Below are 15,524 nucleotides of genomic sequence, written 5' to 3' on the forward strand. Positions count from 1 at the left end.
TGTTAATGTTATTGATGTTTTCAAGGACTCTGGGATACCTTACATTAGCAATTTCTCTCAAGAATGACAAGAGAAACAATGAGATGGCTCGGTCACCCCAAGTTTAAAGGTAGAACTAATCAAGGTCCTTTCAAAATGCCCTATGCTGACCCAATCAACTGCCCTGGACATATTTCAAAAATTATAATAGCTAAGAGTTTATGGGTACTTCAAAGCAAGTATTTCATCCTCCGTTTAGTTTTCCAAACTGAGACTCAGAGAAGTTCAATAACTTTGCTGAGGTCACACAGCTGGAAATTGGCAGTGCTGGAGGCTGAACCCAGGCCAGTCTATCTCCAAGTCTAGATTTCACACCAACGAAAGGATGTGCTGCCCTTTTGGAGGAACATGTTATAAAACCCAGATTTCTCTTAATTACCAAGTTACTTAACCTCTGGAAGCCTCAGTTTCCTCACCTGTAAAACCAGGACAACAATAAAACCTATCATATAGGTCACAGCTTAAATTAAATGAGTTAACACATGTATAGTGCTTGGAAAAGTCCCTGGGATAATGTTAGGTGTGCAGTACATATTTTTAACCACGATTATTATTTATTAATAAATCCGAGTTATAAGTCAGGCTTTCCCCAGGAGTTCTGCGCTGCTCTTCATTTTACCCAGAGTCATATGTGGAGAAACCTCAGCTACTGCAAAAGATCAGGACAAGCTGTGAACTGAGATAAGTCACCTCTGAGACTCACTTTGTTACACTTAAGATCTGTACATGCCTACTGAATTAGTTTCATGCTTAGAAAATACCAAGAGGTCACTTAGCTCCTCTTCAAGCTGTGGCCTGGTCCTTTCTGAAATTATCTACCTCAGTTGGAAATACCTCCAGAGAAAGAGGTTTTATTGCTTCCTGTGGTAACTGATTCAAATGTCACACGTGGACAGACCCAACACCATGAGCACCATGCCTCATGCTTCACTTGGGGCACGGGGTTGGGAACATCCAAAATCTTCCTATACAGACTCTGGCCATGTTACAAACGGCTTTTTGAACTTAAGCTGGTATCCTTCCTCCTAAATCAATGCTTAGTCCATTCTTCCTTCCATCTGTCCCTGGAGTTAATGAATATCTCAGTTTAAAACCTCGATCATCTGTTTATGGAAAAGTTATTTTCCTTTTAGAACTTCAGAACTTGGTAAGGAAGTGATTTTTTTTGCAAGGTGGGCCCCGTTAATGGAGCGGACTTGGAGGGGAGAGGGTGAGTACTCCACTGGTTATAGTGAGGAGTTAAGAAAATCTCTAGACTGGAAGTAAGGAGAAACAGATTCTACATCAGGCTTCTTCCTTTACTGTATATCTGGCCTTAGGCAGACCCATAAAAAGGGTATGATGGTAATTATCCTGTTTATTTTACAGGCATGTGTGACAATCACATGAGATTATGTTATGCAAAGTACACCAGTAAAATACTGTGTAACTGGTAGTTCCTTGGGGAAAGGGCTTTGATATCACCAGTCTCTGCCCTGCAATCCTAACAGCGTGACCACAGGCACCCTGACTTTCTGATTCTTTCCACCTTTGCTTTGAGATGTTCCTCCTGGTGGCTCTTTGATAAGTCAGTCTAGGGTTGGACAAGGCTGTATATTTTATAGGGGCCCCTGGCCAGAGCTCCAAAGCAGAGCATGCACTCCTGGCAGTCTTTCTGGAATACTCGACACCTACCACCCTCTTTATTCTGGCACGAGAGCAAGGCCGCTTTGCCTTCTCTTTAGAAGCATCACCATATAGTCAACCCCTCTCTCTGGGCCCCAAGGGAGACACATAAAACCCACATCTTCCTCCCCCAAGGGATCCAGGGTGTCCTCACATCACTCAGGGACTCTCTACCAAGTGGTCCTCTTTCTCCCAGGGGAAACGGGACCCAAGCTCCTCCCATCTCCTCTCCCCTTCTCGTCCCCGTCCATGTCCTCCCCTAGTTCACCCATAACCTACAGACCTGCACCCCTCACCCTCTCCACGGGACCCTTACCATCAGCTTTAAACTTATGATTCCTCATTATTACTGTCATTTAAAAATCGTCCTGAAGTTGGACACTGTGTGTGGCTAAGTAAAACAAATCACAACGCTATTTTCCCATCTCCTACATTTAAAAAAAAAGAAGCTCAAGAAGTGGGAGTGGAGAAAAAAGCCTTTACAGATAATAACAGACAAAATGTATCAAAGGCTTACTAAGTGCCCAGCATCAAATAACAGTTTAAAAGGATTATATCATTTAATCCTCCATACGGACCAACAAGTTAGGTTATTTACCTCACCGGCTCCATTTAACAAATGATTACACTGAGGCTTTGGGGATTTTCTATCACTCTAAGTTAAACACTTAGTACGGGGCAGAAGCAGGATTTAAACCTTATATTGCATTGCCTCTGTGAAGTAATTAAGCAACGGCCTTCTACTCCTCACAGACAGCTTAGTTTATGCATGAGGAAACAGTGACTCTGAATTAATACAGATGCAAGATAAAGCAAGATAAGGGCTTATCATCCTACAGGGAAAGTGAAATTAAAGATCTTCCTTAGGATCCAGGAGAAACTAAGGTTTTGTTCAACAGCAATAAATAATAGTCAAATTAGCAGCCCAAATGTTAGCATTTCTTTATATCTTGTTCTCCATTGTATTTACCTCAAATAGGCTTTAAAGTATTCGGGGGTCTGTTGATGACATATCATCTTAGTAGGAACATGCAACTGGCTGGCGTGTATGTATAGGCAAAAAGAGTTCTTTTATAGAAGCCTGCCACTGCTGTTGGTAAGCAGTTAAGGCTCTCAGGAAATAACAAATACGACATGATGGTTTTGCCATCCTGATGTGTCTAAGACTCTGCACTGATCTAAGACACAATGAGTAAGTATTCTAAATGCTTGGAGGAGCCCAGCTCTGGGAGCCCCACGACTTCACCTCCTCCAGGAGGTGCCTCCCACCCACCCCTGCCTCCCGCCAGTGTCTTCGCTGGCTTCGGGACTTCCTGGAACTTTATCCACAGCCCTTTTATAGAAGCCTGCTCCTAGTTAAGGGAGCTTTCAGGCAGCGACATAACAGCGATTACATTAGCGTGCTCTTTCAATACATCTTTTAAAATAGGCTATAGCTCTTGGAGTAGAAATGTCTTTAGAAGGCTCTCCCACAACCGCCCTCCCTGAAACTGATTTCACAAAATTTGGAGAGAAAAATATAGCAAGTATACGATTTTTTAATCTCTACTTTTAAACACACATACCTTTTAACCGTAAACAATGAAACCACAAGAACCCCTTCATTAGAAAGAGGAGAGACTGGCATTGATAAAAATGCCTCCATTAATATCACGGGCTAATGGCCCACAGGAGCCCTTGAGGTCCTCCTTCCCTGTGTTCACACTCACAGACTTGAAATGAGTAGCATCACTAATAGGCCTCATTCGCAGGCTGGCAGCCGGCTGCCCACCAAAAGGATGAGTGATGATTAGTTTACTTGAGGAGGAGGATGTTTATGGCTCACAGTTGGGAAGCTGGACCATCAAAGCAGCCCACTGCTCTTTCAAAGAAAGCAAGGGTCCATTCATGTTGTTCTTCTCTTCAAAGCCCATCCTTCAAATGAGGGTTACAGAGGAGGAAATGCATGCTTTTATCCAAATGATACTTGCTGTCAAACAGTCTAGTAGGAAATCAGTCCCATTGTGCACTGAATCATCAGACTCTGTCACTTTCACTTATTTCTCTAGACTCACTATCTGTGCTTTTCTTTTTCCAAGAAAAAGACAGTAATGCCTTTATTCTCTCATTCACATTAATTTAACACATATTTACTGAGTGCTTTACTATGCGCCATATCGGGCCAGCAGGATGCAAAGGTAAGAAAGACGTTGTTCCAATCTTCCAAATCTCACACTAGGGCTAAGAGAGTCAGAGAAGAGTTGCATTAACAAAGGTAGTTAAAACATACAGAGAAGCACAAAGAAGCAAGTGACTGGCCCTACCTGGGAGGGTCAAGGAAGGCTTCAGAGCAGGGATGTCTGAGCCAATCGCTGATGTGCTCTTTGTACACTTTCAGAAAAGAGGAGCACTCCTGCAGCAGTGGCAACAGGCACCAATGCCCAGAGACCTACTGTACTTATTGTAGCGCGGTATGTGTGCAGGAAAAGTAAAAAGAGGATGGAAAAGCTGGCAAGGCAAAGTCATGCAAGGGCACACTAAGGAGTTAAGATTTGACCTTGCAAGCAAAGAACAGCCACAGACCGATTTGGGCTTTAGAAAAATCACCAATGAGCAGTATGCAGAGTGGCCTGAAGCAGGGTGGTAGAGAGACAGTCCGAAACCTATTGCAACTGTCCAGGTGGAGGGGGCTGAGGGTGGGAACTAGGGCCGGAGTGGAGGGGTAAAGAAGAAATGTCTAAGACTTAGAGGAAGAATAAAGGGGAAAGCATCAGGGATGAGGAACCAGTTTTAGGGGCAGGTTCTTTGAGAACGAGGATAAAGAATCCAGCAGGAGAGCAGTTTTGGGGGAAAGGCAATGTTCACCCTTCCAGAACAGCAATAGTCGAGGTAGAAGAAATACTGTTCATTCATTAATCTATCACCTGGTACTCTTTCTGCTTCTATGTTTTTTAAAGCACTAAATTTAAAACCTTATAAAATACTAAAATACTTCAAGTGTTTCAAAGTGAGGAAGCTTAGTGGGTAATGGGTAAAATCGTTAGCAGATCGAGAGATGGGGTTGGAACATCAGGATTAAATTAACAAGACAGGGCTCTGCTCGCCCAGAGCAAACGCAGGAGATGCAGGCTCTTATCAGACAAGAATCCTCCCAGGAGCAGAGGTGTGACATGCTCACTCATGCATGGGGACAAATCAACTTAGACATAATAAAGCCAAAGGATTTGATTAGGAAAGGTTGGGATCAGTGACCGGGTTAAAATAACAGGAAAGGGAGGCACAAGGACAGAACAGCACCTGACGAGGGGGCCGGGCGTACCTTGGTTTGGATTGATAAAAATAGGGGAGAGTCAGGTGGTTCTTTCTGGTTTGGTAAGAGCGGTGATTGGACAAGGGAGAAAACAGAAAAGGTTAAACAAAGAGAAGCCCAGTGAATAAGAAAGGATGACCGAAGAGGCACCAGGATAACGGAATTGTCAGAGTGAAATATTGGGGTCGCCGATAAGGGCAGCCTCCCATGGATAAAGGCCAGTTTTAAACTTAGCAGTGAATAAGACATTCTAAAGGGCAAGTAGAGGGGAGGCAGAAACGAGGAGCTGCCTGGGTCACAAATACAACGGGTACTCTGGCACAGACCTGGATGTTTTCTAGCGCAGCAGTGAAATCAAGACACTAAGTGGTGGTCGCCGCAGTAATGAGCATCACTGTCAGATGACTACTGATACAAAAGAACATTAGACTAATTTGGGATTTAATTCCCAACAGGCTCATATTCGAGGAAACAGAGAGAAAAATGGAAAAAGTTGCGTTTACTGAGCAGAAAGAATCCTCCCCTTCACTACTGGTAAATAATGGGCAGGTGGAATAACTCAGCAGGCAAAACTGCCCAATCAGGTGATTCCAGAATCTCTGATGTACTTATTACAGAGACCACTGTGGGTGGGTAATTCACGTATAGGCCCAGATGTCCCCTATGTCACCTGCTTATGAGGTCAGACTATAACAGACACAATTCTATGGGATGAGATTCTTCAACAGGATTTAATGCTGTGAGCTAATGCATGAAATAGTCATCTGTGAGTTTATTTTAAATATGTATTTGCATACACACGTTAATGCCTCAGTCCATGCATGTATGCATCAGACTATATGAAGACTCGCAGTCTCATTAGAAACATCTGAAAAATTCAACTCAGTCTCAATTCAGTTTCAGCAGCTGCATAGCGTGAGAAACAATGAAGAGGTATATCCCCAAAGGGACAAGCTTGGGCTTCAAATGCCAAAAAAGAAAACAGGAATTCACGGCACAGTGGATTCCTGATACAGCATAGATGGTAGTCAGCTAAGTGACAGCTTACTTAGGAGAATGGGTACCCTAACTGGTCAGATGGGGAGGAAGGCATAGAGTTCACCTCAACAAGTGTTAATTTCACATCTGCTCTGTGCAAGTTTCTCTGCCAAGTGCTTTAGGTCCCACAGAGGGTCCCAGGAATTCCCACTCATTTGCACTCTGTACCAATCTCATCTCTTACCAGCGTATTATTACCACTTACAGTTGATTGTGTGTTTAAAAGATATCCTAGTAGTAAATATGATCCCTAAGGTTGCAGATTCAATACAGTTTAACCCATGAACAAAATGGAAATTAGTTTAATTTAGATATTGGTATTTCCAGGCTTTGGTCCTGCATTGCTGTTTCGTAGTTGAGACATACAAATCCTCTCCCATTCTAGCCCATAAATGCCTCAAGCTACAGCCACCCCAAGCACCGGGGTAAAACAGCTCTTCGGTGTGTAATTAAAGGAAAATCTCTACTACTTGGGGATTTAAAATAATAATCACAGTAATAACAAAAACAGGTTCCTGGTATTGATAGTCAACTAAAGCAAACCTGAGGTGCTTTTAACCTCCAGGGTTATATATAAAGCGACGGAAGTTATTCTTACCAAGGAACAACAATGAGCCACAAGTTTGGGGTGGTGGCTCTTAATCGCTAACGAAATTGTGAAAACTCCATATCTTCCTAATGTTAATCTACTAGGGAAATGACTAGAAAACAATGTAAGAGGCAGCTTGAAAGGGAGGAAATTTGTGTTAGACAAGGGCAGGAGAGGAACAGGATCATCAGACAGTAACAGCACGGGCCGCACTGTTAATGAGGCAGATGGAAAAGTTTCCTGAGCTGACTGGCCAGCGTTTCTTCTTGCCAGTGATATTATCATTTGCCTTGTAAACCAAAGTCATTTCACAACATCAGGGCGTGGTATCAACTCTGAAAGACCTTAAGGTTTTTCATACCACTGAGAAATCTACTGTTTATACTGAAACCTACTGAACTTCTACTATGTGTCAGACATGACAGAGCAAGAGACACTAAGCCCTCTAACTGGTCATCTTGGCTGCCAGGGGAGGCATGCAAGGGTAGGAGTCATGTCAGTCTCTGGTCTTCCAGCGCCTGACTGGCAACGCTACTGGTAAATGCGCACAGACAAGCCCAGTGAATATTTTTTAGTTTAATCGGCTGGTCATTCATACACTTTTTTCTAACTATCTAAAATATTTTAAAAATCCTTTTAAAAGAGTTGACAGGTAAAACACAGGAGACTCATTGAAATTTGAATTTTAGAGAGCAATGAATAATTTTTTAATATAAATATACACTTCCATTAAAAAAAAGAACAGTATTTGCTGCTCTTCTGAAATTCAAGTTTAATTGAACATCCTGTATGTTATTTGCAAAATCTGGCACAGCTGAGCTCTCAAGGATACGAGCGAAATCCTCAGGGTGGGAGTGGGAGGCAAAAAGGAGCCAAAGCTGAAGATCTATCTGAGTGACTGGCATATAGTGGATATGCCCTATATGCTTATTCCTTCTTTCTTCCCTCTTTCCCTTCGTTCCCTGCCCCTCTGCTAGGCCTTAAAGAAATACCAAGAAGCTTATGTCCCTGTCCTCAGTGAGTATACCACTAATACAACAAATAGTCGTATAATGAAAGATGACATGTGCTAGGGCCAAAGAGGAGGCTAGGAGCGACCTCCTATGGAAAGAGAGAGAGATCAAGTCCAGTTAAACATGCATCCTAATTTAATAAGCAAACATCCCTTAAAATACTTCTAACATACAAAGACATGACATGACATAGGCATTTCATGGGGCACTTCCACATCTGTCACATTCCTCAATATATCTTTTGAGGCTTACCCTTTATTCCCTAAATTATTTTCTGCAGGTACTAGCTCAGTCTCACACCCAGGGCTCATTGAAGTTAGGCTCAACTCTAAACTCTCAACTGGAATTCATGAAGTACGTCCATAAAGGTGGCCATAGTCAGCTGACACACAAAGCACCCAGACCAGAGAAACTGAGGAACCATTCTAGCAGCCAGATGACACCTTTATTACTTTTGCAGAACTTCTTGGTTTGCTAAACATCCTCCTTTCACAAATGCCAAGCACCAGGTACTTTTATTTCCTAATTCTGCAAATCACATTTACAAAGGCTAAGAAGGTAAAATCATTAAATACACACATGTTCAAAATACAGATTTTATCTTTTAAATGTTTACAAAACCAAAGTTTTCAATAATCTTCATAGGCCTGGTTATTTTTGCCAAAATTAGATCATTGTTGATTTCTCTACTCTCGCTCGCCCGTATGCCCCTCTGAACATAGAGAATAATTTCAAGTGCTTTATTATTAGTTCTCTCATTGAAAATATCCATATTTAAAAACGTTTTTCTAAAAATAAAAATACATGCCCACTATAGAAAACATTTTTAAATGAATCAATGAATTACCCAGAAAAAAACAAACATCTAGAATATTGGCTGATAACACCTCCATATTTCTTATTGGTTTTTAATATACATAACTTATGCAACTGAGATCTTATTGTACTTATAATTTATCCTGTACAAATATTTGAACATGCACTATTGAATGTATATTACACATATGATTTTTATATTGAAAGATACTCCATGATTCATCACTTGTCTATATTTTAGTAAGTGTTTCTGAACAAGACCTGCCTGGGTTGGATCCCAGCACCTCCACCTACTCTTGTGTGGCCATTAGCACTCCTGCCTTGGTTTCCTCTGGTTGTATATAAGTCTAATTATATAAGTAAGTATAGCACTTATATACTACCTGACACATTATGAGTGCTAAATATCGTTAGCTACTAGTATTTTCATAATGATGACAAAATTATTTTGTCTATCTTTTGAAGGTGAGAAGCTAAAATTATCATAACAAAAGAATGTAGATAAAACAAAAAATTCCAGTAGGACTGAGAGGAATGTCTCTGATAGTATTAGAAATGATATCTTGTATAGATTTCTAATGTTTGGCACGTAATGATACCCAATTGATGCTGCTGAGTGAATTGATCAATGGCTTTTGGCTTAGAGGCACTGGTTACATTGTCATTTGCTTCCATGTATGTGTCTCTGGAAACTAAAAAAATAAAATATATAAAGTCATCAACACTTCATGACCCTGAGATCAAAGAAAAGATTTAGTCTGTAGAACCATTTGATATAATAGAATGAAGGTAGTTAAAGCTGTTGAAATATTACACAAATGTGTATTTGGGAAGATATTTAGTCATATGATTGAAAAAAAATTTAAACTAAAATTGTCAAAAAAAAATCCTTAGAAAACTCTAACAGAATACTAAGCAATAGTGAAGAGAAAACAACAGCAAAATAGACTGGTTTGGGGGTCAAAAGCTCCTAAACCAATCCTTGAAATATGAGCTACTATTTCTGAATTAATAACAAAATGTTTAAGAATTTAAAAAAAGATTCAATTTACAATAGCATCAAAAAGAATAAACTACTTAGGAACAAACCTAATCAGGGAGGCAAAAGACTTACACACTAACAACTGAAAAACATTGCTGAAAGAAATTAAAGACACAAATAAGTAGAAAGATATCCCATTTTATGCATTAGAAGACTTAATATTGTTAAGATGTCAATACCACCTGAAGTGATCTTTAGATCTGATGCAATCTCTATCAAAATTCCAACGGTGTTTTTTGCAGAAATAGAAAAATCCATCCAGAAGTTCAAATGGAATTTCAAGGGACCTCAAATAGCCAAAACAATCTTGAAAAAGAGGAATACAATTGTTGGTCTCATATTTTCTAATTTCAAAATGTATTACAAAACTCTAGTAACCGAAACAGTTTAGCACTGGCATAATGACAGACATGGTAACTAAAGGAATAGAATAGAGAGCCTAGAAAAAAACTCTTGCGTCTATTATCATATGATTTTCAACAAAGGTGACAAGTCCATTCACTGGGGAAAGGAGTCTTTTCCACAAATGGTATTGGAAAAATTCAATATCCACCTGCAAAAGAATGAAGTTGAACCCTTACCTTACAAAAATTAACTCAAAATGGATCAAAGACCTAAATATAAGAGCTAAAACTATAAAATACTTAGAAGAAAACATAGAGGAAAATCCTCATGATATTGGATTTGGAAATGGTTTCTTGGATATGCCACCAAGAGCACAGGTAACAAAAGTAAAAATAAATAAATTGGATTAGTTCAAAATTTAAAACTTCTCTGCAGAAAGGATACAATCAACACAGTGTAAGGATACAATCAACAGAATCAAAAGAGGAGAAAATATTCGCAAAGCATACATCTGCTAAGGGGCTTGTATCCAGGGTATATAGAGAACTCCTACAACTCAACAAGAGTAAGAAAATAACCTATTTTTAAAATGGGAAGAACTTGAACAGACATTTCTACAAAGAAGATATACAAATGGCCAACAAGCACATGAAAAGATAGTCGATGTCACTAATCTTTAGGGAAGTACAAACCAAAACCACAAGGAAATACCACCTCATATACACTTGGATGGTTGCTATAAAAAAACAAAACAAAACCCAAACAGCAAGTGTTAAGGACATAGAGAAACTAGAACCCTTATGTGCTGCTGGAAATATAAAATGGTTCAGCCTCTATGGAAAAACAGTATGGTGGTACCTCAAAAACTTAAAAATAGGGTTATCACATGATCCAGCAATTCTACTTTTGGGTATTTGTCCAAAAGAATTGAAAGTTAGATCTTTAAGAGATGTCTGTACACTCATGCTCACAGCAGCTCTATTTATAGTAGTCAAAAGATGGAAGAGGAATGGATAAACAAAATGTGGCATACATGTACAATGGAATATTATTGAGTCTTAAAAAAAAAGAAGGAAATTCTGACAAAAACTACAACATGGATGAATCTTGAGGACATTTTGCTAAGTGAAATAAGCCAGCAAAAAGACAAATATGGTATAATTTCACTTATATGAAGCACCTAGAGTAGTCAAATTCAGAGACAGAAAATAGAATGGTGGTTGCCAGGGGCTGGAAAGGGGGAAGGGAATGGGGAGTTATTGCTTAACGTAAATTATTTCAATTTTGCAAGATGAAAAGAGTTCTGGAGATTGGTTGCAAAACAGTGTGAATGTACTTAACACTATTGAACTGTACACTTAAAAAAGGCTCAGATGGCAAATTTATGTTACATTGTGGTTTATTTTACTATAATTAAAAAGAAATTACACAATAAAAACGTTTAAAGATAAATACAGAACTATTTCAGGAGATATTCTTTCTGGCTTTAAATTTTAGTTCCACTTCTCTCTTTTTAAATCATTATGTAAGTTTAAGTTTTGTCTTCCCAACAAAACTGTAATTTTCATGGGATCATGAGCTAGGCTCCCTGATTTGGGCACACAGTAGACTTATAATAAATCTTTGATCGTTGGCTCTAATAAAATTAACATAATAATGTTTGGTTAATCTTCTTTTGAGCCTCAGACATTAATACGTTCTACACTAGCTGAGCGTAATCAGCAGGCAAAGGAGACTCTCCATCCTGCAGGAACATCTATTCTAAAAGACAGAAAAGCCTGAACAAGAGGAACTCTATTTAATTCTCTTAATGAAGTGCCAGGGGACTGCTGGCACTTAGTAAACTCCCTACCTTCTGGGCCTTCAAGGGTGGAATGATTTGGTATCAAGGTACTTTACTCCTCCGCCATATAAACTGTCCACTTTCATAAGCTGGACTATATTCATTGTTGCCCAAATTTGCAACACACATTTTGCTTCTGAATCTTTGTTTACACTGTTTATTTCTCCTGCTTAGTCTCCTCTTGCCTCCACCCAGCAACACTCACGTCTCAGTCCTTGCAGGAAGTATTCCCCATGAAAAGCAGCTTGAAGTATGTTACCTTTGGTAACCTACCACCGATAATTCTTACTTGCTAGGATTTTTTAAAGTCTATTATTTATACACCTTTTTTTTTTTGTCAATGAGATCAAGTCACCAGTTCTGAACTGTCTACCTCCTTGATATTTCCACTTGAATATCTCAAAGTTACTCCAATATCAGCATACCCCAAATTGAACTCAAGACTATCCCACAACCAGGGCCTCTTCTAGTTTTCCTGGGCTTGATGAATGGCTTCTGTTCCAGCCAGAAGTCTACAAGTCATCTTCGTCACCTACTTTTCTCTCATCCTCAGTATCAATCTATCTTGGAATAACAGTGTTATCTCCTACATATCTCTGCATTTACAAACTTCTTGCTGTCTCCACCCGCAACCTAGTCCAGCTTTGTTTTCATAGGTTTTATTATTATTTAAGTATGGAAAAGCCAACAGATGAGATGACTGCTATTGTTTATTCTACTCACAGCTCCCAAGAGAGGGAGTACATGGCACACCTTGGGGAAGCCACACAGGGAATCACTGGGAGTCTGTCCTGAGACAGGAAAAGAGGAAGGAACTGTGGGCAAGAGCCTTTACTGTGGTTTCCATGGGGAGGAATGGGTGAGGCCAGGTAAGCCAGTGTAGGATTGGCTCGTCTGAATAACATCAGCAGCTCCTGGGGCACTGGGGCTGTGCCTGGTAGTCTGGTATCTGGCTCTGGGGTGATGAGGGCAGGTGAATAGTGGCCCAGGGTGTGAGAGCCTAAGACAGGAGGTGGTTGGTGCTGTGGCTCTAATCAGCTGCTCTAGAAGGGGACCTGACCAGCCTCTAGCCAAAGCCTCCAAACAGGGTCTAGACAGCATTTAAACAACTACGTTATAACCATCCATCAACAGATGACTGGATAGAGATGTGGGGTGTGTATGTGTGTGTGTGTATACATACACATATAAATACATAAATCATGTGTGTAATGGAATATTACTCAGCCATAAAAAAGAATGAAACAATACCATTTGCAGCAACATGGATGGACCTAGAGATATCATATTAAGTAAAGTTAGTCAGACAGAGAAATACAAATATCATAATATCACTTATCTGTGGTCTAAAAAATGATACAAATTCTCTTTACAAACCAAAAACAAGCTCAGGGACACAGAAAACAAATTATGGTTACTGAAAGGGAAAGGGTGGGGAGGGATAAATTAGGGGTTGGGGATTAACAGATATACATTACTATATAAAACAGACAACAAGGACCTACTGTATAGCACACGGACTATATTCAATTCCTTGTAATAACATATAATGGAAAAGAATCTGAAAAGAAAAAAAATATATGTATATGTACCACTTTGCTGTACACCTGAAACTAACATTGTAAATCAATTATACGTCAATAAAATTTTTTAAAACAAACAAACAAAAATACATAAGCAACTATATTACCAGCATAGCACCCTGAACTGTTTACAGCAATAGTTCCCTAAGGTCTCGCGTCTGCCACTCTCTTCCATCTCTAACTCCTCTAGCCTCCCCTAAAACCCTTCAGAGGTTTCCTATTTCCTCAGAATTAAAACAGAATTCTCTGTCACGGTTTATGAACCCCTGAATACTCTGGTATTCTCACTTCCCCAGCACATGTTCACCTTGCTTCCTCTAACTATATATTTAGTTCTTATCCACCTGTATACATAACTGTATTTGTTCCACAAGAAAAGGTACTTTCCTGCTGAGAAGGCATCAGTTGCAAGAATTTTAAGGAACACCTTAAGTCAGTTCCACTTATATGATTTTTTTCACTTGGCAAATTAAATAATGCTGTTTAACATTATTTAATCAGATGTTGCTGTCCATTATACATACTTCTCTGCATCATTAATATGGACACTGGAGGTAAAATGGTTGGATTTTTCCCATATAAAGAATAGGTTTCAGGTAAACATTTTAAATTTGATGACTTAATCTTGCAATGAAAATGCTCCGTTTGGAAAATCCTTGTTTTTAAGAACTTTACAAGCTAATACGGGCACAAACTTTACTTAAGGATGTGTCTGCCAATTCCATAAGACTCATAAACATCTTCGGGATCCAATGGTAGCACGTTAAAGACTCATTTCAAGATGAATTTTTTGATACAGCATTTAAATTACGGAAATAGGACATGAGAATGTGTTTTAATTTCTTTCTTATTAATGTATTATCATCATTTAAAATACAATATTTAAGAGGTAGCAAGAAAGTTTATCTGATCCCTGGGTTTGTCATAATTTCCCTCACTACCTTGAAAATTTTGATTCATTTTACTGAAGACAGAACCATTCACAGGTGCTGTGATTTGCTTCATATGTGACTTCCAAAGACCACGATGCCAACAACATATTAAATCAGTGTTAATGGGCTTTGTGGAAAGACACATAAAGCCTAGCTGGAAACAAAGTTCTTTTGCATAACCCTAAATTAGTTTTTTTTTTTAACCTCTGAATTTTTGTTTCTCCTGTTCCTTCCTTCCTTCCTTTCTATCTCTCTCTCTCTCTCTCTCTCTCTCTCTCTCTCTGTTTCTCTCTCCCCCACTCCTCTCTGCCCTCTTGTCTCTCCTATTCTTTGAACTGGTCTATCACCAGTTATTCAACAACGAGCATTTTCTCAACGATGGACACCACACCAGGTTGTAGGGATAAAACAGTGAACAAGACAGAAAACAGTCCTGTAGCTGGGAAGTTCACAGTCCAAAGGAGCGACCAACTATGAGACAACTCCAACCTAGGCTGGGGGATGCTATGGCAGGCAAAGTGCAGGGGGCTGTGACAGCACACAAGAAGGAAAACAACCTGAAGCCAGGGGTCCCACGAGGCTTTCTGAAAGAATGGCATCTAAACTATGGTATAAGAGAATCAGACAGATGGACATTACAACTAAATTTCAATTTATGTAGAAAGAACACTGATTAAGAGTCTAATTATAACCCAGTTCCTTCACTAACCTCTGTGTCAGATTGAGGAAGTCACCTCAGTTTCCTAGGACTTGCCCCAAATCTATAAATGAGGGTTGTCAATGAACAAACTCCTTTCCAGGACAAGATTCTCATTCTAAATCTGGGAATCTTCCTAGTCAAAGTCTTCATTATCTCTTGCCTTGTGCCCGCCTAGCTTCTCCCAACTCCCACCCAACCTGCAAAGTGCTGCCAGATTCCTCTTCCTCGGGCATGCCTCGGGTCACATCTCTGCCTGCAGGATACTCAGTGGTCCTCGGGATGGCATCTCCTCTCACCCCGTGTTACCAGGCCCACCTCATCTCCCCAGGGTTAAGCCGTCCACCTGCAACAGGCTCCTGATACCTGCTCCTTCCTGCTAAGGAGCCCTGGGCCCCTTTTCTATCTGGTCACTTCTTATCTGTACTAGAAAGCTCATCTCACACCCTAACCTTCCCTGCGAAGCCTTTGCAGGTCCCTCCAGCCTGGGTTGATTCCTCTTTCTCTAAACCCCTATTGGGCCACTTATTTTGAAACCTCCTTATTTGTACCCAACACTACAATTTGTGTAGTTTCCATTTTCCTAATGATGTTAAAAATTCTTTCAGATCTTAAAAATCCTTTTATTTACCT

At 39.9% G+C, this 15,524-nt stretch overlaps 1 protein-coding gene across 2 annotated transcripts in view; it reads right to left on the reverse strand.

Annotated features, from left to right (window-relative positions):
• GRIP1 (glutamate receptor interacting protein 1) overlaps positions 1 to 15,524 on the reverse strand; it is a 619,135-nt gene that overhangs the window by 407,477 nt on the left and 196,134 nt on the right. The gene's annotated exons all lie outside the window — the stretch shown is intronic.

Source organism: Vicugna pacos, chromosome 12 (assembly GCF_048564905.1).
Source record: "Vicugna pacos chromosome 12, VicPac4, whole genome shotgun sequence".
Lineage (NCBI taxonomy): Eukaryota > Metazoa > Chordata > Mammalia > Artiodactyla > Camelidae > Vicugna > Vicugna pacos.